Source organism: Stegodyphus dumicola, chromosome 3, assembly GCF_044657685.1.
Source record: "Stegodyphus dumicola isolate Sdum_Otavi_A_Nest chromosome 3, ASM4465768v1".
Taxonomy (NCBI): Eukaryota; Metazoa; Arthropoda; class Arachnida; order Araneae; family Eresidae; genus Stegodyphus; species Stegodyphus dumicola.
Window position 1 is genome coordinate 73,393,862 of NC_140770.1, and position 26,201 is coordinate 73,420,062.

Genomic DNA, 26,201 nt, shown 5'->3' on the forward strand with positions numbered 1-26,201 from the left:
CTGTATTAGAAAAATATTGCGAAACTGCGTGCGTTTTTCGACGTTGTTTTTCGACGTTTATGCTAAAAGGAAGAGATATATACGTAGGTAAGTTGAAAAATAAGTTTCCCCTGTCGACTGTGGTCAGAGTTGTGTATGAAAGTCAAAAAATAGAATGAGACATTAAAGATATGACATACCTTTATTTTTCCACATAGGTACCAAGTACATTGAGACATTTGTCATATCGCTTGATAAGCTTCAAAAAGCCCTCCAGGAAAAAATCAGGGCTTTGCATATGGAAGAAGCTTTGAACGGCTATGGGCGAAAGGCGGTAGGTATGGAGAGAAGGTGCGTTTTGAATTCGTGGTCAAAGGAGGAAGTGAGAGCGGTTATCCGCTATGAATGGGCACGTGGAGTATCAGGAACAGAAATTCAAAACCGCCTCGTGGAAGTCTATGGGCCAGGTGTGATGTCGAAGCAAATGGTGCGGAGATGGTGTCGCACATTCAGTGATGGACGTCAGCAAGTGGAGGACATACCGAGAGCTGGACGGACGCGCACGGCCACTACAGATGCAAATGTCAGGAAGGTGGATGACATGAGTAGAGCGAACCGGCGTATCACCATCGATGAAGTAGCGGAAGAACTTGGAATCTCACATGAGCGAGCTCAAAACATCATCCACGACATTCTTCGATACAGAAAAGTGTCAGCACGATGGGTGCCCCAACAATAGACCTCGACACACGACACACAAGGAACAACGCATGGGGGTCAGCCTGGAACATCTCGTGCGTTACCATGAAGATGGCAATGACTTTCTGTTTCGGATTGTGACGGGGGATGAAACGTGGGTCCACCATTTCACGCCAGAATCGAAGGCCGCATCTATGGAGTGGAAACATCCGTCATCACCTGTCCGAAAGAAGTTCAAGACAACTCCCTCTGCAGGTAAAGTGCTCCTCACAGTTTTCTGGGACGCCCAAGGAGTTTTGTTGCTGGACTTTTTGGAGGTTGGAACCATCAATGCTACGCGCTACTGTGACACCCTGTCAAAATTGAAAGAGGCGATTCGGAAAAAGCGGCCCAGCCTTCTCACATATGGCGTTCTGCTTTGGATGACAATGCCAGACCACATTCGTCGACGGCATCGCAAAACCATATTGCAACTCTTGGTTTGGAGCGCCTACACCATCCGCCATACAGTCCTGATCTCGCAACAAGGACTTCCATCTGTTTCCGGCTATGAAGAAAAATATGGGGGAAAGACGCTTTTGAAGCAATACTGAAGTGAAACAAGCCGTTCAACGCTTCTTCCATATGCAAAGCCCTGACTTTTTCCTGGAGGGCTTTTTGAAGCTTATCAAGCGATATGACAAATGTCTCAATGTACTTGGTACCTATGAGGAAAAATAAAGGTATGTCATATCTTTAATGTATCATTCTATTTTTTGACTTTCATACACAACTCTGACCACAGTCGACAGGGGAAACTTATTTTTCAACTTACCCTCGTACATAAAAGACTTATTTTGCTGAATGGTTTTGAAATTCGATTTTCTTTACACACAAAGCGGAGCAAAATTTTACAAGCATTTTGACTAAACATAGACTTTACGCACTCAAGTTATTGTCATATGGCTAACAGTATGTAAAACAGTTAGTCAAAGTCATCATAGAAAAATAAGTAGTTGCTTAAAAAGAAACATAGAAAATCCGTTATCATTTCACGTCTGCAGAGATAAAAAACGTGTCGTTGGTATTCGTGTTGAAAATTGAAAGAAAATTATCTAGACTTCAAAAGCCAAAAGACGCGTAAAATACGCGAATAGCGAAAGAAGGCTTTGTACACATGTTATGATACGGGCTACGCATTTCGCCTTTCTAAGCGATCACATTCACAATGCAAAGATTGGAGCTCAATTTTCCTCTTTCCGGTTTTTTTCCATTGAGGAGTTTTTTGTGCAGATAAGGAAATACAGAATTCCCTATGTAAAGGCTTTTCTCTGAGTTTTTAGATAAACTTCCTCATTCTTCCCGTTTTGGATTTTGCAGAATACTCCTATCGCTATTTTTATTGTGTTTCGTTCTTTTACGAATAAATATTATTATTATTTTTTCTTTGCATTTCTATCCTTGCAAGAAGTACACTGTCACCCGCTGCACCCCCTCACTCTTTTAAAAGCCTAACAAAAGCAAAAAATGAAGGTTAAAAAAAAGATGAAAATTTTTCTCTTCTCTGTTCCCGTTCCTCTCTCCAGGCTAATTTACAAAGCATTTTGCTTTTTTGTCGGAAGATACCCAGGCTTTTCTGGTGCTTATAGAAGTGACTGAAAATGTTTACCCAAACCTAGTTTATTATTAAGCACAATAGGAAGAACGCAAATTTTTAAACATCTCCACTGAAAGCATTAGAAATAAAATTGTAGACGTTTATAGTAGGTGCACAACGTAAATAGGTAAGGAAAGTAGGAATACAACACCCACACGTATGCAAGGTTGACAGGAGCATAGTATTTAAAGCTTTCTCAATTTAAGCAGGGATATAGTTCAAAATAACCAACTACCATTTCTCGAATCGAAGTTCCATTTTGCAAAGTGCTTGTAGTACTCTGTTCACAAACGGAAGTAGAACTGCTTTCAAAAATCAGAAAATAATGATATTTTTACGTTATAAATTCTCTACTTATTTATTTTTTCCAGCTTTAGGTTTTTGAATGGTTCTCTAAAAAGAGTCCGAAGTATTATCATACAAATTGCATCTGTTACAGACAGAGGTTAAATTCGCAATGAATCTGCTAAGAAATGATAGTGGTCATTCTTCATCTTTGAACGCTATGGAGTTATTTTTCATTCCCATAAGTTGTTCAACCTATTTATAAGGTATTTTAAATTGTCCAATTAAATACCTCTTGAGACATCAATCTTTGATACATGTCTCCATTTTACGAAGTGAATTAAATGAAGCTGGCTTTGGTAATGCTGATAGGATTTTAATAATATCAAATTCTAAATAGAACTTAGAAAAGTGTATGAAATCAAAATTTTTATTGGTACGTCTTCGAAGAACGTTTCAGTTACTGAACTGTTCTTTACCTTATTAAAGATTTTAGGAACACCAGTATACAAACAGCTGAACATTGGTATTTCGACCCGGGTGTGAATCTGAGCCAATAGGTTGCTTACATGAGTGTTTCTATGATTTTCCAGACGTAGAAGGTAAATGCAAAGTAATTTCTATAAAGCTTTTATGATGGCATCCTTTTCTTAGGCAGAGGAATAACTCTCATGTAGTTTGTCAAATAAACAAAAGATCATACAGACAAAGATTGTTTAAAAATTTGTCGAACTTCAGTATTCGTATTTCGCTTTGAAAGCAACTGAAAACATTTTGTGATTTCAATTCTGTTGACCTGCTGAAAAGAAATGTTAGAAGCATTAATCTAGGGCTGAATAAAATTTGAGAAAAACTTTATGGTGCATAAAATTTCGAAACTTAGAACTTATGTAACGCTTAATATGGAATTACTAAATCAAAACATTTGTAAAGTAAAAACTCTAGTTTAGGAATTCGTATTCGAAAATATAACTTATGTAATTGCTCTTAATAGTATTTATATATGGTCTTCGAACATTTAGTTCATATTTCTCTGGCAATGTTTTTCGTATGACGGCGGACTTATATGAAAATGGAATTTTGTTTTCCGTATATAGCTATGAGAAGCATTTTAGCTATTAAATTAATGCGTTTCTTCAAAATCTCAGGCGGTTTTAAGACGAAACCGTAAATAGGTCATTGAATCAATTGTGGTTCCTTTGATCATATCTTATTACATGGATAATTGGGATCATTATAGAGCTAATACACGCAATAGAGCTCAAACCATCGGAGATGAGGGCTTATATTAGACTAAAACCAGTTCATCTTCTGTCCGCACTATGTAGTGCCTCTTTACTGTATAACATTGATCGCACGGGCACATCTCGACAACGTAAACGTACACCATGGAATCAAACATTTCCAGACTAGCTCTGTAGCACTCCAATAAATATCAAAATAGGGTTGCGTTAGCAGCTACAGTGATCTTTGATCTTGATAAAGCGTGTTAGAAAACAATTTTGTTAGCACCGGAAATCATTATAATGGTTGTTTTGTTATTACTTGTGTAATAATCTACAATTGCATCATGAAAACAAAGGTGGAACAAGAGTAAATGTGAAATTCCGCTTTAACCTAGTAAAATCGGCCGCAGAGGAATGGTACATGGTTCGGCAATAAGTTGTATGTCATATTTTGAAGAAAGAGGCTGAAAACGAGCCTTGAAGACTACGAGATATCTAGAGGTACTTCCACGATCATCATCCTAAAAAATGTGGAACGAATTCGGAATGTTCGCAAGCGGAACGTCGGGGGACGATCAGTGACATTGCACATATTGTTGTTGTGTTTACGACTTTGGCAAGATCCTGTGGTAATCGCAAAACGTTACGGTTTTCGTTATGTAAAATTTCTTCCAGGACTTACACCAGCGTTGCAAGAATATTGAGACGTGCGCATTGCTCTGTGAGGTGATTATTTCGAAGCAGATGATGATTTTAGACTCGTAGGGACATATCACTGCACTGTAAGGTGATTATTTCGAACCATATGAGGATCAAACTTAAGCAGGGTATGTACTTTCACTTGCATTGTACTCACGTTCTATTACAATCTGCACTTTTTCTAAAAAACGTTTTCTTCAATCTTTTTCGAGACGCTCCTTTTTTAAGTCGTAAATAGGACTGTCTCTTTCAATTACTTTAACTGAGACTAATCACTTGCATTTGCCTTTTTACTTTACATTGTAATTTTTCCTTTTATTTACTTTTTACATTAAGACCTTTTCATGTGTTCACAGATTTTTCAATTTATGTGTCATAATTTTACAGCAATTTTTAAAACTTGTTTTTATATAAATTTAAAAATCTAGTTCACAATTCATATTTTTATGTTGTAGAGTTAAGACAAGTAGGGTAAAGAGGCAGTTCAATGAGACGCTTAATTGTACTAATTCGTTGACTAATTGATTAAGTACTACGCTTGTCTCAATGAATTAGTCGGAACGAAACGTGTCTTGGCTATCTAATTAATCCACCAGGTATAGAGTTTCACAGCTCTTTTCCCTTGACAAGTTCTGTTATGAAGCTCCAAACAATTGAGAGCAATACTTGTAAATTTACTTTCTTAATTTTTAATTTATACTTTAAAGATAAATATAGGTCTTAGAATCTTAGATTTTTACTTTGCTATTTTTATATATTACAATACTTGGTAGAATTCATGTCTTTTTACCCGATGAGTTGGAAACACACCTTACTTTTCTACTTCATTTAAATTTAGCAGCACTTTGCGCTAATTTACTTTTTTTAGTACAATCGTACTTACTTCTTGCCTAGTTGACTCTTCTTATCTTTTCTATCAATAGAGTCATTTTAGGAACTTTTTACTCAGCCAGTTTATCTTTCACGTGCCTGTTTTATTAACTGTCAATGGTGAGTTATGCACCTACTGTTATAAGGACGAATGTCAGAAAATCAGAGTTCAGTTTGGGAGAAGGAATCTAAGGAATGGCTTTTACATCCAAGGAAGGCAGCAAACAGGAAAATTGAGCTCTCCCAGAATTAGTAGGCACAGATGAAAAATAACGACATGGGAATCTTTCAAGATCCCGTAACTAGAATTCTTGTACATTAACGAGAATCATTTATTGGATAATTCTGGTGCTAGTAGCAGTGGTAATTCCAGCTCCAACGATGTATTAATACTACTTTAATATAAAGGTGTTGTGGTTAAAAACCTCATTGTTCGATCTCAGTTCCATATGAAGGGTTCAGCTGTCAGTAGTTACTACCTATTGATTGATACAAAGCACAGTTTAATATTTAGTCACATATGAAAGAGAGTATTATGATAACTGAAATATTTTTACTTTTCTAATTTTTACTTTTCCTTTAGTGCACAAGAATTGGAACTTAACTTATTGCACAAGAACTGGGACTTAAACGCTTAAAAATGGAGGAATTTTCTTTGTGTGGATTATATCTATACAGAGTTTCTTATGCTTTGGGGCAATGAGGTCAGAAAAACAGTATTGAATGTCTTTAATCAAGTGTCAGGCTATATTTCAGCACATTGGAGAAGCTCTATTATTATTCCAGTCCTAAAGAAAAATAAAAATCCCGGACAACTGAATAGCTATAGGCCCATCTCGCTTACGAGTAGTATTGAAAAAACTATGGAAAGACTTGTGGTAATCGTTTGAACTAGTATATTGAGGAATATAACATTTTAAATGTAGAACAGGCTGGTTCTCGAAGGAATAGGTCAACGTGTGACCATGTGACAAAATTCAGCCAATTTATTAAGGATGCTTTGGATGACAGAAACATTTCGACAACTATTTATATTGACGTTAAGGGGGCTTATGATTCTGTCTGGAGGGAAAAGCTCTGCTAGAAGCTCCTTGCTGCTTCATCAAAATTATTTAATTGGATTAAGTCTTTCACAAGCCAGAGGGCATGCAGGTTAAAGTTTGAAGATTCCTCCTTCAAATGTTTTAATTTACAAACTGGACTTCCTCAGGCAGAAGTTATAGTAGCTGCACTCTGTTTAAAATTTATATACGTCTAGGTCCTTCTCTTAAATCAACACCTGGTATTAATTGTATACTATTTACTGCTGATTTGGTAACTTAGACCGAGATTCCAAAACATGGTGCAAAAAACTTATTGAAAGCCAATTAAGTAAAACCCTGTAGGTGTTCTCGAATTGATGTGAAGAAAATAATATGACTGTACATTTGGGAAAGACAGCTTCTCAGTATTTTTGTCTAACGCATGAAATGTTTAGTCTACAATTAAAGTACCTAAATACTTTTATTACCAGGACGGAAAACTTTATTTATCTCGGAATGACTTTTTATGATAAATTTAGTTGGAAGCTTCATGTTGAGCAGCTTACTGAACGTATTTCAAATGGACTTAGCATTCTTAAGCGTCTAACAGGATGCATTTAGGGGTGCGCTTGGTTCACTCTTAACATTACATTTAATACTTATATCCTGTTCATTAACACCCATTAACACATGAAATTTTGCAATGTCAAGATTTCTTGAGAAATCTCACTTTAAAGGTTCTCCAGTGGGTGCCTTGCCATTGTGGCCTTTAGGGCAATGAACAAGCGGACTTACTTTCGAAATGAGGTGACAGCTTGCTACAATATCCTAATACAGCCCTTTATTATTGGAGGACTAAACTGTTTTTAAAAAGTTTATTTACGTCTAGTATCTTAAGAGATCTGCAGATTCGTACAGCCTTAAAAAGTTGGAGAATAATAAATCCTTCTTGCATCTTTCCGTCTGTCTACAGGGCATGACTGCCTTGTTACCCATCTGCACCGCACGGGCATTTCAAGCGATCCTATTTGCCCATTTTTTTATTTTGGAGAAGAAATGGACAGGGCCCACCTGCTTCGGTTTGGGACTCTTTGTTGTCTTACGGAGGAGTTGAGATACTGGGACGCAAGAGCACTTCTTAGACAATGACTTCGGTCTTTTTGGTTTTAGTTCTATTTTTGCAACTTTTGCTTGTAAGATTTTAGTTCTTTGCAAATTTTGCCTAACCATTGGAAATTAAAAGAAAAAACTTTTCTAATACTTATAACTAAAACCGTGTAGCTTAAATATCTTTAATCTATTTATTTACATTTTATTTGTTATAACGTCACTTTCTCAAAAGCTAACTCTAACAAACAAACAAACAAAAATACATTTACTTTATTACTAATTTTTGTTTGGTTTTAGATGTACAGATTAAATTCAAAATTTAGTGAACTGCAACAAGAACGAGCAAAAAACAGTTCTTTGGAGAATATGCTGAACTGGCCACTAGTTCTTAAAACTTCATTGCAGAAATCTGCCAAGAAAACTTGTTTTCCATCCAGTTTGTTCAAAGTACTGACTGGGGTATCATGCACGATTAAATACATTTTCGAACAGAATGTTTAGCTTTTAGCACGTTTCCAATCTAGAAAACTTCAACTCTTGAGTGAGACTCATGGTCCACTCACTAGTAAACCCTACTTCCAGTGAGTTCATATTTATTGTGTTTAATATTTTGCCCTGTTCCAGTACATTTATTCGAAACAATAATCAATACTTGCAAATCGTTCTCATTGATATAGAAAATACATTTACACAGGGATTTTAGTCCAATGTATTCAATTATCATCCGAGTGTCAAAATATCCTCTTTAAAGTTACGGTTTTCACCTTGCAACATCTACCTATCTATTGACATAAACTAACTAAAAAACAATGTAAGTAAATTTTACGGAGAAATAGCCTAAAATTTCTCACAAAATATTTGGAAAATTACTTTTTCCATATTTCACAAATAAATTAAATTAGTGAAATGATAATTACTTTCACCTTCATCATTGCTTTTTTGAAAGCATGTTTCACTCCTCGTGTTACTAATTTTCTTCTTTAATATACTCTTGCTCCTCCGGATGTAATTTCACTTTTTTAGAAATCTTAATCAGTTAAGCTTCCTTCATTTCGACTTGAATTACGTCTTTACATTAACTTGTACAATGTTTCTAATTAATGTAGTAATTTGTTTCCAGAATTTCTTTTCACGTTTTTTCAAGCCGTGTCCGATACTATTGATTTTTTCAAACATTTCTTATACTTACGTTACCTCTTAAATTAATCTGTATCATTACGCATTTTATATATTTGTATTTCAGTAATAAATTAAAACTTCTGAGCTTTCTTCATGCGATTTATTTCTTATACTTGAGGCTGCTGTTTGATATGACTTCTATTAAAAAATCAAAAGTGCGTTTAAGAGAAGTTCCTTTATATTTGTAAAACATTTGAAATAATAGAAACGAAACGGAATTGTTTTGTAAATCTCTTATTGTAGCTGAAACTACAGTATGTTTTATTCACTACAGAATAAATTTCAACAAGCTTTAGATTTCAGTCTAATACATCTCTTTGCGTCAAAATAATCTCTCAGTTCGAAATGTAATTGCACAGTTAACTAGCTTGCATTTCAAAATGCAAATTTTCCTAATTATTTATCAAATATTATTCCAATAATACTGGTGAGAAATAAATATGAATTAAGGTTATTCGAAATATTTCCTCGAATTTCAGATGCCTTTATTTAAAAAAATTACGAACGCAGAATAGCAAGTGCTAAATGCAGTGCACCAAGTTTACATATAAGTATTATATGTGACAAGAAATTCTAACTAAATTTGCTTTAGAATATCCATTTTCAATGTCTCCACAAGAGATAAAATGTCAAGGCTATTCAAGATTGTGGACAAATGTTAAACGAATGTTTTCTTCAATGAAAAGTTCACGGCATGCATTCTTTAAGATATCAAGGTAACTACTGAGAATGTCTGATATCAAGGTTCTACTGAGAATGTCTACCTATCTGTATTCAGTTTTGGTATATTATTACAAATAACAAATACAGATAGGTATCTGTATTTGTTTTATATATTCAGGGAAACGCTTTTCCTGGAAGATGAAACTGAATACAAACAAAATTAATCGTTGCGAATCTCTTTTTAAGCATAGTTATTTGAAAACGTTTTAGAGGGAATTAAACTCGAATAGGGTAACTGGAAAAAATACATCCGAGTGCTCTCATACCAGATGCATATGAAAAAGATTTTTAGAAAGATATTCCCATATTCCTATTGTGAATGACATCATGAAAGAAAGGAAATTAATAACAACGAGAAGAGAAGAAATGCTTATTGTACTTGTTCAACGGAAGCGTGTCGAAAAATGAGAGAAGCACAGCAAAAAATAATTCCGGGTAATCCCACCAGACAGACAGCAATACCTTCATCAGATGAAAAGCAATTCTTGTACTGAGTTCTGAAAATTCACTTGCTCAGGTTTAAGCTCTTTTTCAATTCATCGTTATGTAAAAGATCCATATTTCATCGTCTGTTACGACTCTATCTAGAAACAGCTCTTTTTTCCATGGAGTCAAACTGAGAAAATACGCAGGGACATAATCTAGCCTATTCGTTTCCTTCAAATAATTCAAAACCATATATTGAGCTTGGAAGTGATTTCATGTTTCTATAAATGGCGAAATGCAGGGAAATTTCCAATTTTAAGGTTCTAACCAATATCTTAAGCTGAAATACTTTCTCTTAGATTACACATTAGTGTATGCATTTTGTGGAAGTCTGTCTGAAACCAAGCTTCAATCTCCTAGGCAATGTAAGTATCTCAAATCGTGTAAAACCGGTTTCTTACTGTGCTAAGAGCATAGCCACACAAGTCTCAGATTTTGTTCCGCGATTTTAGCATTGAATCCTTTCCGAAACTCTTATAACATAATATGGCGCAAATGTTAATTTTAGTTTTCTATTTTGACAAATTCTTCCCACTCTCAAATTCATTCCTTAATTCTGTCATTCAGAGATTTCATAAATTACCTTTGAAACGGTTTATCGGGTTATGCCCGTTTTTCAGTATTCCACATTCACATGAAATAAACACTAGTACTGTCTTGTGGTTTATTTCCAAAACTACGGAAACGTGGGCCCAAAATGTTCCGACCATCCAGTTCGAAGACCAAAACTGCATACAATATATAGGATACTGGTTATTTGGAAAGCTATGAAGTCCATTTATTAAAAAAGCAAAACACTTGTCACATATGCTTCACATTTTTTATAATGCATTACTTATCCAGAATGTAACGTTTCGGTATTTTACTTAGCTGTTAGTTACAAAAGAAATTGGACAAAATGGTCTCTCGATAGACAGTTTAGTTTGATTGTAAGTGGACTGCCTTGAAAGGACACCTTGGTGCTTGTTATAAGAACCCATAGCAGACATGGTTGATTGCGCATATTTCAGGCAAAATTTGCATTAATTTCAAATGGGAAAACCGTAAGTTCGAACCATCCATTGTGTCGGATCTAACATGAAGTCAGTCAATTAATTTAGATCATCATTCTGTATAATTACAAAACAATTTTTTCTAAACAAAATATAAACATGCCTATCTTTTAACTAAAGTTTTATAATTTCACGTAAGTTTTAAATTCCTCGGACTATGTGCTTTTTGCTTAAATGTAAAATTTTGATTTGAATTTTTTCACTTATATTTCCATTCTTTTAACTACAATTATCTTTATTTAAGGTTCAAGATTTTAACTAGAATTTACTTTTTTTTCTTGCTTCAGGGAGGGCACAGAATTTTCGAGGGAACTATTATAATTAAAATTCATTGAAATGGTTCATCGGCTAACTCTGGATATAGCATATCAAGGGGTTTTGTGGAAGAGAGATTTCAAATGATTTCAGTGTTCTTCCTAATGACGAAGTGGCATTGAAGTTGATTGAACTCCTCTTCCATTATGTTCGTTTTTCTTTAAATTTCTTTAATTGTTTGAATTGGGATATTACTTGTTTGAAAAGTTTTGGTTTTTAACACTTTTTAAATTCTTATCTACATTTATAGGATTACTTGAAATTTATTAATTATAAATTTCAATTTTTGGTCATTGTGATCAAGTTCTAAATTTCTTACTTTATGTCTTTACACACACACGCACATATATATATATATATATAAGGTGGACCTTTTTCTTCGAAATGTGTTGCCATCTACCTGTTCTCTTGACATTTTAAACATTCTACACGCTTACAATGAATGAGGCAATAGCCATTGCTTGTGATTTTCACATTGGCATTTTAAAAAACATATGTTGTACTCTTAATTGAGCTTTGAGATTTATAAATTATATTTTTTCTTAACTTACTATTTTGTAGATAAATTAGGTTGCGTTTACGCGTTTAAATCATATTTTGTCGGCTGTGATCGACCAAAAATCCTTTCCTAATCAACTTGTTGGCCATTTCTGGCTTAGATAACATAGCTTTCTACATCAACGTTTTGCTGGTACACTGAAACTTCCGTAACTTACATAAATGTAATGTGCTGTAAAAAGTACGAAATGTTACTCATCTTAAATCATAAATGCGTTTTTAAATTACCTTGTGTAAGGAAGAAAAATATTTTAAGAATTCATTCAATAGTGAGCTTTTTGATTGTTTCAGAGCAACCGGATAACATACAATATATTAAAAACATTTCAAACTAAAGGGATAACTTTTGAACAGTTTTTCAATTAAGGATATTTATGTTTTATTAAAGAAAAAATACAGAACATGGACATAGATCAGATCCCGATTTAGCCTTTCAAAGATTTGCTTTGAGTTTCGGCTTACGTGTTATATAATTTTTCTATTAGCTAAGCGATTAAACACTCTGTTGCACTACATATGGAAAACTAAATTTATAAAATTAGAATAGCTTTATCCATGTAAAGGAACAGAAAGAAGAATAATAAACTTACGTTTGTTTTGTATCATATCTATTATTAACAGCAAAAATGTGACAGACTATCTAAGACCCCTAAAAGTTTGGGTCTTTGAGATACAGGCCTGTCTACCACTACTTATCTATGGGCCTGCAGCCAAGTGTCTATAGATTATTAGTAGAGAATCATTGTAAGAGTGTAAACTAATATGGACTTTTTCCAAGTGTCTGGAAGACGTCTATTGGATCCTGAAAATAGGATTTACGATTACGTTATGACATATAGAACTATAAAGAAATGGACATTGCATTAACTACAGGTACCTTATATATATATATATATATATATACCTTATATATATATACAAATATGATTTTTCAAATAAAATCTCTTTTATTTCACTTCAAAAATTGGAAATTACAGCTAGGTATAGGATAAAATAATATATGATTAATTAAAGTACTTTATTAAAAATTCAGCAAACCTGATTTTCAGTTCATTTCTTGAGACCTTCATCTCCTGCAAATATGTCTTAAACCATATGGTACAGCATTGTTATTTTAGCCATGTATATGTCACATTTATATGAATAGCTATTTCTGTTAGAATAGACAATTCAGAATAAGAAAGCTATTGATAGAAAATGTCTATAGTAATATTTTAACAGTCTTTTCAGGACAATTATTTTCAACACTTTATTTTAGAAGAAAATATAATATTTGAATATATAAAACACTTTTCAATGTTAGTATGAAGCGTTTATTTTAATATAAATATACAGAATTAATTTTAATATCATCCCTTATTAAAGAGATGGAAACGTATCGCTAAATTCATTCTCACAGGAGAAATAACGATGCAAAGAATATTGTGCACTTCTTTCATTTAAACACAGCAATAATTAAGCAGGCAATTAAGTAGAACACATTTTAGTATTTATTGAAAGTTTTTGTATTTAAATCTATAGTTGTATTGTATCTGTAGTTAATCTGTAGTTAAATTGTAATTTGCGTTTTTTAATAACTGATAATTGATTCTTATATATTTTGTAATGCTGAATCCAGAACTGCCTTGTCGGATTTCGCAGATTTCAAAATTGTTAAAAAGATAAAAAATTGCTAACATATGAGAAATTAAAACAGACATACCGTTTTTTTCCTTATAATTTATCCCTCTTTTGTGGTTTATGCTAAACCTTCTCATAGCAAGGGATTTGAGTGCTCTGATGAGAGATGGGGAGGGGTCCAACTGACCCCCTTCAGTTTTCTGATGAAAATTGATACAAATGAGTCTCATTTTCCCATTAATTGTGTTCTAATTGTTAAAGGTACATTGGGCTCTTCGGACATTCCTTCCATTTAATAGAGCGTTTCGAAGATTTGGAATTCATTCTCGATAGGATTAAATACGATGATCAGAACTGGATTATGTGTTGCAGTCTCAAATTCTCCAAGAACAAACAGCAAGGGGGTACACAATGTTTCCTTCTTTTTTGTGCGAATGGCATAGCAGTGACCAAGGTAATCTTAGGTTAAAGAAAGATTGGCCAAAAAGGCTTCATTAGAATCTAGAATCAAAACTGTGCTCCGAAAAGCTCTGATAGATCCGCATAAAGTTCTCCTCCCACCTCAGAATATCAAGTTAAGCTTGAAGAAGCAATCGTCAAAGCCATACCAGAAGAAGGTCAATGTTTTAAATACATGCATGGCAAATTTCAAGCCTTATCAACCATCAAACCAAAAGAAGGTGTCTTTACTTATGCTGGCATTAGAGTGGTTCTTAAAGATGGTAATTTTGGGAAACAAATGAAATTTTCTGAAAAAGAATCCTGCGGAGTCTTTAAAGACGTAGTAAGCGAGTTTTTGGGCAATAAAAAAGATCCGAACTTTAAAACATTCGTTCAGAACATACTGTAGGGAAGTGCAAAAATCTAGGTTGTTTTATAAGACTATAAAGGTTCACTACCTGAATTCAAGTTAAGTTGTTGATGATGATAATTTGATTGGGTTATTTTTCTGAAAATCAGGATACCGTTAGTGAAAAGATGGGTGAGAGATCTCATCAAGTAATCAAATAAATGATAAGAAGGTATCAAGGATAATGGACTGCTTTGATGATGATTCACTATTGCTGAATGTTGCACCGAAATAAACCTCATCAAGAACATAAAAGCACAAGTAGAGCAGGAAAGGTCCAAGGAAACTTTGACGCATAAAATGAAAGTGTGTATTTTACGTAAATTGTCTTAGTATAAGCCAAAATAGAGAATAAATTTTATGAAAAAAACGATTTAAGTCTATTTTAGTCTATTTTAAGGTCTTATGTTTAGCAATGTTTGGACTTTTAAAAAATTTTAAAGTTGAGATTTCCGATAAACCCTGATGTGATTGGGAAAAAAGGAACGTCGTTTTCGAATTCAGCATTAAACGTTACAAAGGAACATTACACAACCCAAACTTTGCAGACCCAGCATTGAGAATTCAAAAGTTTACTTCACAGCGAGCGATATAAAATACGATACACCCAAATAAGTTAATAGAAATTTGGTGAATAGTATATGTCAAATAACAAGTTCGATATTTAATCATGAAAAGATATATTAAGACAAAAAAAAGAATATTAGGTATAAGTTTAGCAGATGAAGATAATTTTACTCACCTTCCTGTTGAAAGTGTATGAATAAGCATTTTTCTTATCTTGACATTTCCTTAAATGCTTCTTAGAATATATCTAGGGCTGGATATGTACAACAGATCATATAACATCAAATATCAATGGATGCTTTGCGAGTTTTATTTATAATACGTATGTTATTGAGCATATGTACCATTTTCAGTACGTTCAATTGATAACCATTTTAGAATGAAGCTTCCACACACAGAGTAAAAACATGTAATATTCACGATTGACAATTTCATGCATTTTCAAAAAATGGAATAAATCATTGTTAAGATAAAAATAAAGACGTTGAAAATTCAATTTATAACACGGTTTGCAGACACATAAAGCTTCTACTTTGATTTATAAACACGAGCGTCTCTGATGCTTGAGATCTTTTATAAGACCGTGCCTTTTATTAGTAAAGAAATTTTGCACTTGTTATTGGTTTGAAATGTGTTGACCTTAGAATATCTCATTAAAATTAGCCAAGGTATTCAACTTCCAGTTTAAATGTCTTTATGTCAGTGCATGGAACATTTTCTTTAACACATATTTTCCATATGTATATGCCACGTATCATAATTATATTTATTTACACTAAAGCTGTTTGTATTTCTTTCATCTTGGTTTCGAAGTACAAATATTCGTTTGCTTCTGTAGGGATAATTTTGAAAATTTCAGTTTCATATTGCAGCTAATTTAAATGTTAATTTAGCTTGTGCCAAGTTTTCTTAAAGAGCTTAAATATGATAGCTTTAAATAAGAAAATAATCATGATTATCACACAAATTAAAAAAACCTTGATAGCATATTTTAATTTATCGATATGTAGTAGAAGGAAATTTATATTTTTGAATTCCTATTACAAGCCTGAGTCTTAAAATTGAACTGGAAAATTTCGATATAGATCTCGTTAGGTTAATATACTTCAAGATCTGGTTTTTAAAATGTTTTAAGAGTAGCAAAATTTATTAAATGAGTAACTTCTCAGACCTTTAAGCTAATGTTGCCTACTATTAGCAGCATGAATTTGAACAACTGAGAAGAATGATAATTTGATTAACTACGACAACATATTGGTCTTGTTATTATATTCGTGCAATCGTATTAATAGTTTTTATGACTTTTACAGAAAACCACTTTTCTATAACATTCATAATATGAGAAACGTGTAGAGAGTTTGTCCATTTAATGTAATCGTGTCCGTCATTTAATATCTTCTAGAGTTCAAGTTCTTGTCTTTTATCTCTTACAGAGAAGGTCGTTGTGTTCGATTAAAGGAACAGAGTAACTTTCGAAATGCACTTCGAAAATCTGGACTGAAAATAGTATAGATTATGGGATTGAGCATAGAATTAGCATAACCTAACCAAAGAAATACGCTAAAAATTGCAAAATTCGGTTCGCAGTCGTTGCAGAGAGGTAGTAATAAAGCCATGATAAAGAATGGTAGCCAGCACATCACAAAGACGCCAGTTATTATGGCAAGAGTTTTAGCAGCTTTTTTCTCACGTTTAGCTAAATTATTTTCTGGTTTTTTCTCTCTTTTTCCAATGTGAAGTAAACGTCCCATTGCCCCACCACTAGAAGAAGAAACTTGAGAATTACTTGTCTGTTTAGATGATTGGATACCATTCACTGTTTGTGACTGTATTGTAGTACTATCCTCCAGCTGACACGATAATGTTGTATCCACAACGTAAGAAGGTGGATCGAAACTTGGAGTTGGGGAATTACAGCTGCGCTTAGAATCTGTCAATGCCGGAGGAGGTCTTTGTACAAGAAGCATGGCTTGACTTGCAGCACCAGGTCTCCTACGGATTCGATTCCGAGCTTCTTGGAAAATTCTAGAATAAAGAATGAGTATCATGATCAGGGGAACGTAGAAGCTGGAGCAAGTTGCGAAGACTTGATATCCTAAATCCTGACTTACTAAGCACCTTTTCTCAATCTCTATTCTGTAATTAAATTCGGGATCTTTCCAACCGAATATGGGTGCAATGGACACGGTAAAAGATATGGCCCAGACTAGAAAAATTGCAGTGTAAATTCGCTTTTTGCAGCGATTTCTGGCGTAGTCTACATTAGTGACGGCCCAGTATCTATCCACTGCTATCGCTAAGAGATGTAATATGGAAGCTGTGCAACAAAGAACATCACAAGAAGTCCATAAGTCACAAAGAGCTGGTCCCATGCTCCATTCTTTCTTCACTTCATACACAGCACCAATTGGCATTACAAGCAACGCCACAAGCAAATCTGCAAGGGCCAAAGAAAACACTAAATAGTTACTCAAGTTGTTCAAATTTCTGTCTTTTACAATAGCTACCATGACGAAAACGTTGCCTATAATTGTCGCACTAATAAGGATTCCAAGTGCAAGACATATAAGGATGAACCATATTATTTCAGTTGTTGATTCTGCTTCAACGACAGTGAAATTCCTGTAATATGTATCAGATTTTACCTCGTGATCAAGAGATATGTTCTTCATAACTGAAAATTGTTTTTATTCCTAAGCGTGTTATTAATTAATGGTGCTTTTTGAAGTAAAACTGTGCATTAAATTGATGAAACGTTCATAACTGATACGTTGAAATCAGCGTTAGTGTTTTTCTTCATTATCTGAGAATTCATCATAATATCATATTTCATTTTATGCTTTTATTTAGACTTTAGATTTTACATTTCGAAGTGTCGATGAATGATCTGTTATTGTAATTTAGGCATATAGTTAACGACTGCTGTAATAATATTGTATGCTGCTAATAAATAAGAAATATCATATGCAGATATGATAATATCTCACATTTCATAGATTGCAAAATAATCACTCAGCAGGAAACGGATGATATTATTTTATATAAATCTGAATTTATTTTTTTCATATCAACATATTCATTGATTTTCAACACTGGATTGATATTTAACCAGACACCGAGTGAAAATATATTGGACTTATATTTCAATTCCAATAATGTTACTACAACACAGTTATTATCATATAAATGACAGAAATCTTTAATAAATTATATTCTTCATACGTAGATTGCTTTGTGACTCCCGTCCTGGAAAAAGAAAGAAAAATTATGTTAGAAATTTTTGCTTAAAACGAAATAAGGCATGCATGTATATAAAAAAGGAAATATCTTAAAAAGACATTTGTAAGCATTTGAAACTTACGAAGCATCTATCTAAATAAAATCTTCCATGTGTATTTAGAAATATGAATTACATTATTGTAATTTAGGTGTATAATTAACGACTGCTGCTAATACTAGTATGCTGCTAATAAATAAGAAATATCATATGCAGATGTGATATATCTCACATTTCCATAGATTTCAAAATAATCACTCAGCAGGAAACGGATGATAAAACATCCTAAAACATGAAATCAGGAGATTTTGTTTAATTTAAAATACATTTTTTGTAATTATAAGTATATATATTAGGACAAAAATTTTGGAATCTTACAGATCTGCACTAAGTGAAAGATATTCTCCAGTTTATATTACCTGTGTCTTATTTTGGATATTCTTAAAACTGTATTTTAGCATGCAGTGTAAAAAATTGTACTGATCTCATCGAAAAATATTTGAACAAGATCAGCTGCCAGTCTGAAACTGTCGAACACCTCCTTAGAAAGTTGATTAATTGCAGGAGATGGTATGAACTTAAATACATCTATCATGCATATACGTGAGTTCTGTGGAACTACTCAGTATTAGCTGCCGTCTTGTTTCCTTAAATATAATTTTTTAAAATTTCATTGATTCTGAGTCTGAGAAATTGCCCTACTTATTATTTTTCATTGTGTTTTGCATAGGATCATCTTTGTGTCGACACTTTGTTTTGCGCTCCAATTTTTTTTCTATTTTTTCATTGTACGTAATCAAACCTCAAATATAGAGCTTATACTCAGTAATTAGGAAAAATTTCACCTGCTTAATATGATGGCATTTGCAGTTCTGAGAAAAGGAAAATTCTAATATTTTCACATAAATAACAATAATATTTGTAACCAAATAACAGAAACTGAAACTTTTAAGAAATATAAATATCTGAAAACACCGTTTTCACACAACATGCTTCTGTAAAAGTTTGATAAAAGGGCACATTACAATGATAATGTGTAAGACCAGCTGAAAGTAAATGATTTTATGTATGAAATCAAAATTTTTTGACACAAAATAATAATGATTTAAAATTGATATTATGCCTAAAGGTATACTGATTTAATATTGACAGATTGATATTATATTTAAAAGTATATGATGAAATAAAGTTTTAAAGATGATTTCACGCTAAAGTATATAAAAGAAGTCATGCACTAATAAAGGTTTTTACGTCTGTAGTCGCCTTGCTCTTCTTTTATTTCAAGTTCTGAAAGGGGTAACATTTTTCGAGCTCAGGACGGAAAAATTATTTTAATATAAGAAATCGCCCAGGCTACAAAGCTTAGATACTTATTTTAATATGTTAATCCTTTATAAAAGGATTGGCCTTTTTATGCAATTTTAACAAAGAAAATGTCGTTTGAACTATGATATCATAATCTCTGAACAGCTTGGTTCTTGCTTAGATAAAAATATTGGAAAAAGAAGGAATATGAAATATGAATAATGCATAAAAATCTATGCTTATATTAAGAGCTCGGAGCTAGATAGAGAGAAAAATAATGAACATGAAATTATGAAAAAAGGGACAATATTTAAGTGAAGGAAATATTTAAAAAGTACAATTTGGGAGTATATTATTTTTTGAAAGTGAATAACTTATGGAATAAATTTTTAAAAAATTCGTTTAAAAATATTGCATGAAAAGAAAGCTTCATATCAGCACACTGAATAACAAAGAATTAACTAACGTTAAAAAATGTCTTCTTCTTTTGAACATATCTTTGATTTTGATAGACAGCTTTTCCTTTTTTAATTGTTAACAGATGGCGCTGCTCAATTTATGCGTTGCTTGAGTGCTTTTTAATTAAGTTTTGACGTATTTCATATAACCAAGAATGAGATTTTTTTTGGAGAATACATGGCAACGAAAACTTAGTAATAGGACTTGACATCTCATAAAAGTGACATTAAATGGAAATGTGATGCAATGAAGGCATAATACATCTGCGATAAACATTAAATTGTTTACCTTCATAATGAATGCCTTCTTCATTATTCATCAAGTGTATTTTTTCTTTTAAACATAGGAAACGATATTTATTTTTCTCAAGAGTTAATGAACTTCAGTTCACTAAGAAATCATAGTGAAATTTTTAATTAATTAAACCTAGTTCCCTACGATTTTAGCTCAATGGGAAGAAAGCATGCGTGGTTAAAGAGCATAATAATAAGCAAGTTATATATTTCGACTATAAACCTTGTAATGCAGTGTAAATGAATCATATTGCACTATTGAATTGCTAACATGATCTGAATTAGATGAAATAAATTCGAAGTAATGGATTTATTTAACTCAGTTATGGAAGATATATTCGGAATATGAAAGCAAAACTAGTTTATGAATTTTCAAGGTTAATTAGTGCATAATATTAGGGATTTCTTTGGAAGAAACATGAAAAATCAATTGTATTCCCACCGGGATTAGAACGCCAAATATCCTACTTGCTAGATGGGTCAAACCATACAGGCGATTAGAGCATGCAAAGAGGAACACAATATTTATACATTTTTCCTCATTTAAGAACGACTAAGGAAGTAACTCCAGGCTCAGTCGACCATATCCAACTGGCGACAAATTACCTACCAACAAATGTTATAGTTGGGGGCGTCAATTTAAAGACTTAAAAAGTATTTTCTCCCTCCCTTCCGCCTTCGTGATATAACGGTAGAACACTCGGCGCGTAACCGAGAGGTCCAGGTTCGAAACCCGGCGAATGCATTGTACATTTGTCTCTTCTCCTACTTCAAAAATACCTAATGTCTCTACAGTGATGCCTGCACCAAAGGGTGGTGAATGATGATTCTTCATCACCAGGATTTGGCGATTGTGTCCAATAATCCCCATTCCATTCCATTCCATTGACGGAAGACGCGAGCACTGTACCTTTAGTCCAATGATCCCCAATAATCCCCACAGTCGCTCTTTAAAAGAAGGAGTACATAAGGTATTTTCTCCCTCTTTTCCGCATGCCTTTGTGGTGTAACGGTAAAACACTCGGCGTGTATTCGAGAGGCCCAGGTTCGAGTACCGGGGAGGGCAGTGCACATTTGTCTCTTCTCCTGCTTCAAAAACACATAATGTCTTTACGTTCTATTAAGACTTTCGGAGAAGAAAAGTGAAAATTTAACTGTGTCCTCGCTGAGATTCTAATAGTAGATATTTTAGTTTTTATCTGAACATGCTAACCTCTTACACTGTAAAAAACATTAAACATTCATTTACTGATTCACAAATTACTTAGCCCTTTTTAATCCTGCTATGTGGTATGATATGTACTGGGAGCTACTACTACTTGATATCAGGTGTCTTATCAATGTTATATTTAAAACGATTATTTTGCGAAATTTAATGAAACATAAATCTGGTACTTAAGTTATTAAAATTGCTCATTTTATAAATAAATAGCTCATTTATAAGTTTATAACGGAACAAGTAAAAGACAAGTTAAAAGATTTACATTTCACGCAGGAGAAACACTTCACGAAGCAAATGGATGATGCATTTATGGTAGCGTAACCTAACGTTACGCTGCAAAAGCTTTAGAAAGATTCTGCTAAGTATGCTTTCAACACCAATGCTATAAATAAATGTCAAAGTAAAGGAAAAAATCCTTCACATTACAAAATTCATATTTCCTTATTTAATTGCAAAATTTGATATCTCTTTCTGTATACCGAACTTTAATTTTTATTCTAACAGTTGATTATTGTTTCTTAAATCTAGATTTTCAAAAGGCGATTTGAAGTCGATTCTTAACATCTATGTGACGCAAATGATTTTCCGTTTCTAATCGACTTATTTCATCCACAATTAATTGGTCTTTTCAACTCTACTGCAATTTTCTGCTTCAGTTCTTCCTAATTTCGTTTCCAAAGAGTTTGGAGTTTAACATTAGAGAAAAGTTAGCAACACGTTTTCTCCTGCATGCCCCATCAGTGTGTTTCTGAAATAGTTTATCTTCAAGAAAAGCAGTCTTTTCAATTTAGATTATATTAAAATTCTTTGGAGATGGTAGTTTCTCATTCCAAGTGCTTTCTTTTTCGAGACAAAATCCATCTCCTGAAGAGAAGAATGCTTTTAGTTTATACTGTGTTTAAATGTACGTTAAAGAATGAACTAAAACATGTCTGGAGCACATTTAGGTGAAACTTTGATGACCTTTTTATTCTTAATTGAGGCTGTTATGGGAGTAAAAGTAGCCACCTAAGTGCTATTAAGGAACTTAACAATGATTGAACAGGGAAAGATTTTTATTATGTGGTAATAAAAAGCTAATTTGCTATTAACATGAAACCAATTTACAGTTCACTGAAAGTTCCTGATCTTAATTTAAAAGTAAATTACTTTTTTTTTCGATTTAGGTTGTTACGTATGTTGCGATACATAAGGCACTGTAGTATCCCTAGAAGTAAAATTTCTGGAAACTATTAAATAAACTCATTAAATTCCTTTTAAGTTGAAATGAGATTTCTAAGTAAAAAAACAAAATTTATTTTTGAATTGTATATATTTTGCTTTATTTGTAAGAATTTCTCTATTTACGTATTTATTTTAAACCTTTTTGTGTTTAGATAATCATCTTAATGTCAAAGAATTTTTTCTGAAATTTTTATTTGTTTCAAATTCGAGAATAAATTATACACTTTTATAACATTTATTTCTATTTTTGTAAATCATAAAGTTTACAAATTTGAAAACTTTATTTATTAAAATTGAATAGTTGAGTTTCCAAAAACACTTTGCATTGTGTTTTTGCATTGTGATAAGTCACTTTGCATTGTGATAAGTCACAAAAGTGATTTTAGGCAGCATTCAATTATGACACTTTAAACTTTAAAGTTACTTTAAATTGAATTATTACTGCAGATCAAATTAAAAATAGTGCATAGAATATAAATTAAACCAACATAATAGATATAATTGTTGTTGTTCTTAACTTTTAATTAAGTATCTCAAAATGTATAAAATATTTCAACATCTCCATAGTAAAAATCATTTCTGCGAAAGTTTCGATTATTGGCTAAAATATTTTATGTCTAATTAATTTTTAATTCTTTTATAGCAGTTAATATTCACTATTCAAGTTATTTTCTACCTTTTTATTTAGAACGTCTGTAATTTCTTGATGCACTTTACAGTTGAAGGTTTCGATTTTGGTTTAATAATTATTTAAATTTATGTATACATGAGTTTGATAAGATTAAATTTTGTGTGAATATAATATTGTTCCTTGAACACAATTTTTACTTGAGGAGTGTTTTGAGATACAAAAGTTTTTAAAGCAAAAAAGTAAAGTTTTTATATCTTACGGGAAAAGTAATCCACACGCAGTAGTTTACATAAATCTTTCCCATTTCTGTTGAACATATATATTTTAAATTTTAAAATCAAAATGAACCTAATATTGATTTTAAATTGGTAAATATTCAAGATGATTAGACAAGGAAATAGCTTATTACCAGGGTCTGGACCTTTTAAATACAGCCCGAATAGGAAGATAATGCCGATTGCTGCCATATATTGTATTCCTCATTCACATATCATAATCGACATTAATTGCATTATGTTCCCCTTAATTTTACCTGAACCTCCCTAATTGCACATAAACATAAAAGTTTTGCCATCCCTTTCGTTTTAATCTATCTTCTTAAGTTGCTACCAGAGTTAATCCTATTGGAGTACTAGAGCTAACTGATCAATAGTTGTGCTAACGCAAACGAGAAAAAAAGACTTGTTTTGAACTATTCCCAAATGCAACCTTCATTAGTCTTTTGATATAAGCCCGCTCGAGTAACATCCGATCATTGCAAGACAAGTATTTTTTTTTTTTTTTTGAAAACTTGTAAAGCAGCTTTGGAGATGACAGACCTCATTTTGAGATGCCTTAGACACAGGAGCATGAATATATATTAAAAAGCATATATTAGAGTTATTTCTGTTTCATTCATATTATGGACACCAAAATATAGAATTTACTTAGCATCTTTTTTGGCATCTTGGTTTGATTCCTGTTTCATTCATATTATGGACACCAAAATACAGAATTTACTTAGTATCTTTTCTGGTTCTTAACAATTAACTCCTAATGGAAAAGAACTGCCAATCATGCAATTGTTAATTAAGGAAATTGAATTATTTCGATCTCGTTTTTTGTCATTTTAAAAGAACTCCTATATAGCTCTAAGTTGTCTGCGGCATCATTTTTATTTTCTAAATCGAATAATTAGGAAAACTTAGAGGTCATAAATTAAAAGAAAAGGCCGACGATTCAGAAAAAAATGCTAAGTTATAGAATGGCTGTTCTGTTAGATGTGTGGGGTTTCAACATGTTATCTAACGGCTAAATATGTAGGAACCTTGTGAAAGGTAAGCGAATATTCGCTTTAGTTCAGAAACAGATACGTAAAACTCAAAAAGGGTTAATTACCCTTTATTTCTCAAAATAAGAATTGAACAGTCGGCTCCTTTCTCAGAGCGTACAGCAAAGCCTCCACTTGGGCTTGAACTCAAGTAATAAAAAATGAAACTGAACTAAAAAAGATATAACCGAAGCTATCAAAATTCTAAGTACGTGGCCCCTAAATATCAACTAGACTGGCGAAGGTATCAAGAGCCTGAGATACGGTCGAGCGTAGTAATAGCTTAGAGAGAGTGTAGCCAACAGGCAAATGCGTGCTAGTGAAAAACTCTGGCTCTCTAACGAAGTCAGCGGAACAGCGGCTTAAATATCAATCTTACTGATTTGCATTAATCCCGATTCAAAAAACACATTCTGGTAGGAAATTGTAAGCTTAAATTAGGAGGGATAGGAAAATAGCTTTATCTAAAGGTAACTGTTAAAATTTAGGATAAACCTTACAGATGTGTTGTTTAAAAATCCGTGATAAAAGTGAATGAAAAACATCTCATTTCGCGAACTGGGCAAAATATTCTGCAATTGAAATATAAGGAGAAGAAAATATTAAAATAATTCTTTGGAATGCTTTGCTTTTTAAGAAAATTGGTTGTTTAAGAAATACGCAGTCTCAGACCCACACATGTTTTGCCGATCTTTATCTCGACATTTATGCATATCTGTACGAAATTGTATATATTCATGAACAGCGATTTAGAAATATTTGTGCCTCAAACCTTCGTTAAACGTGAAAATTGTGCTGAAGAAAAATTTGTTAAGCTTATTTACGGTATTATTTTCTACATCATATCTACTTCAGAGCAGATGAAAGAACTGGTGTTTCGAAAAAGAAAGACTCTGAAATAATATTACGAAAAACAGTTTTTTATATTAAACATACGATATATTTAGCACTTATTTTCATCAAACTCAGCTACCGTAATATGTGAATTAAAATCTACGAATACATATAATACAATGCAATAGTTTATCAGTAATCTGAATTAAAATATGCTTGATAGAATTATATACAATAAAATGCTACTTTTTGCTACTAACCAAATTCCACACAACTATTAACAGCTTCACAAAGAACCTAACAAAGCGAGAAATTAGACAGCCAAATTAAAACCTTTTCAGTATGTAGTTTCTCACCTTAGAAATAATACAGAATGAATGCATCATTGAAGGCTATCTAATAAAAGTGATGCTTACAGAATGAACAACTAACTAAAACGACAGCATCGGGGATATTTCTGCATCACTGTAACATTTTATTGTGTGTTAGGGAAAAAGGAAATAGTGCACTGTTTATAAGTGAAGACTTCAGAAAAAACTCAAATTCTTGGAATATGCTAATGAGGATATCTCAGCTGCAGCAGGAGAGAAATCTTTAGATTGAAATCTGTTTGACAGGAGAAAATGTTTGCGTTCTCTGCTTAAAAGATATTCCTTCTTCCATGAAAAAAGCAAAGGCCATTCAAACAATTGCGAGTATTCATAGAAGCTGCAAACAAATATTGAAGGATTAGTTATTTGCAAATTTAAAGAGAATTTGGGCAAGTAGCTA

At 32.7% G+C, this 26,201-nt stretch overlaps 1 pseudogene across 1 annotated transcript in view; it reads right to left on the minus strand.

Moving 5' to 3' along the window:
- Positions 1-26,201, minus strand: part of LOC118195081 (5-hydroxytryptamine receptor pseudogene) — a 677,424-nt pseudogene that overhangs the window by 216,198 nt on the left and 435,025 nt on the right. Inside the window, exon 4 of the transcript XR_015040225.1 lies at positions 15,052-18,122. The product of XR_015040225.1 is annotated as a 5-hydroxytryptamine receptor pseudogene (transcript). The remainder of the gene's footprint in view (positions 1-15,051; positions 18,123-26,201) is intronic.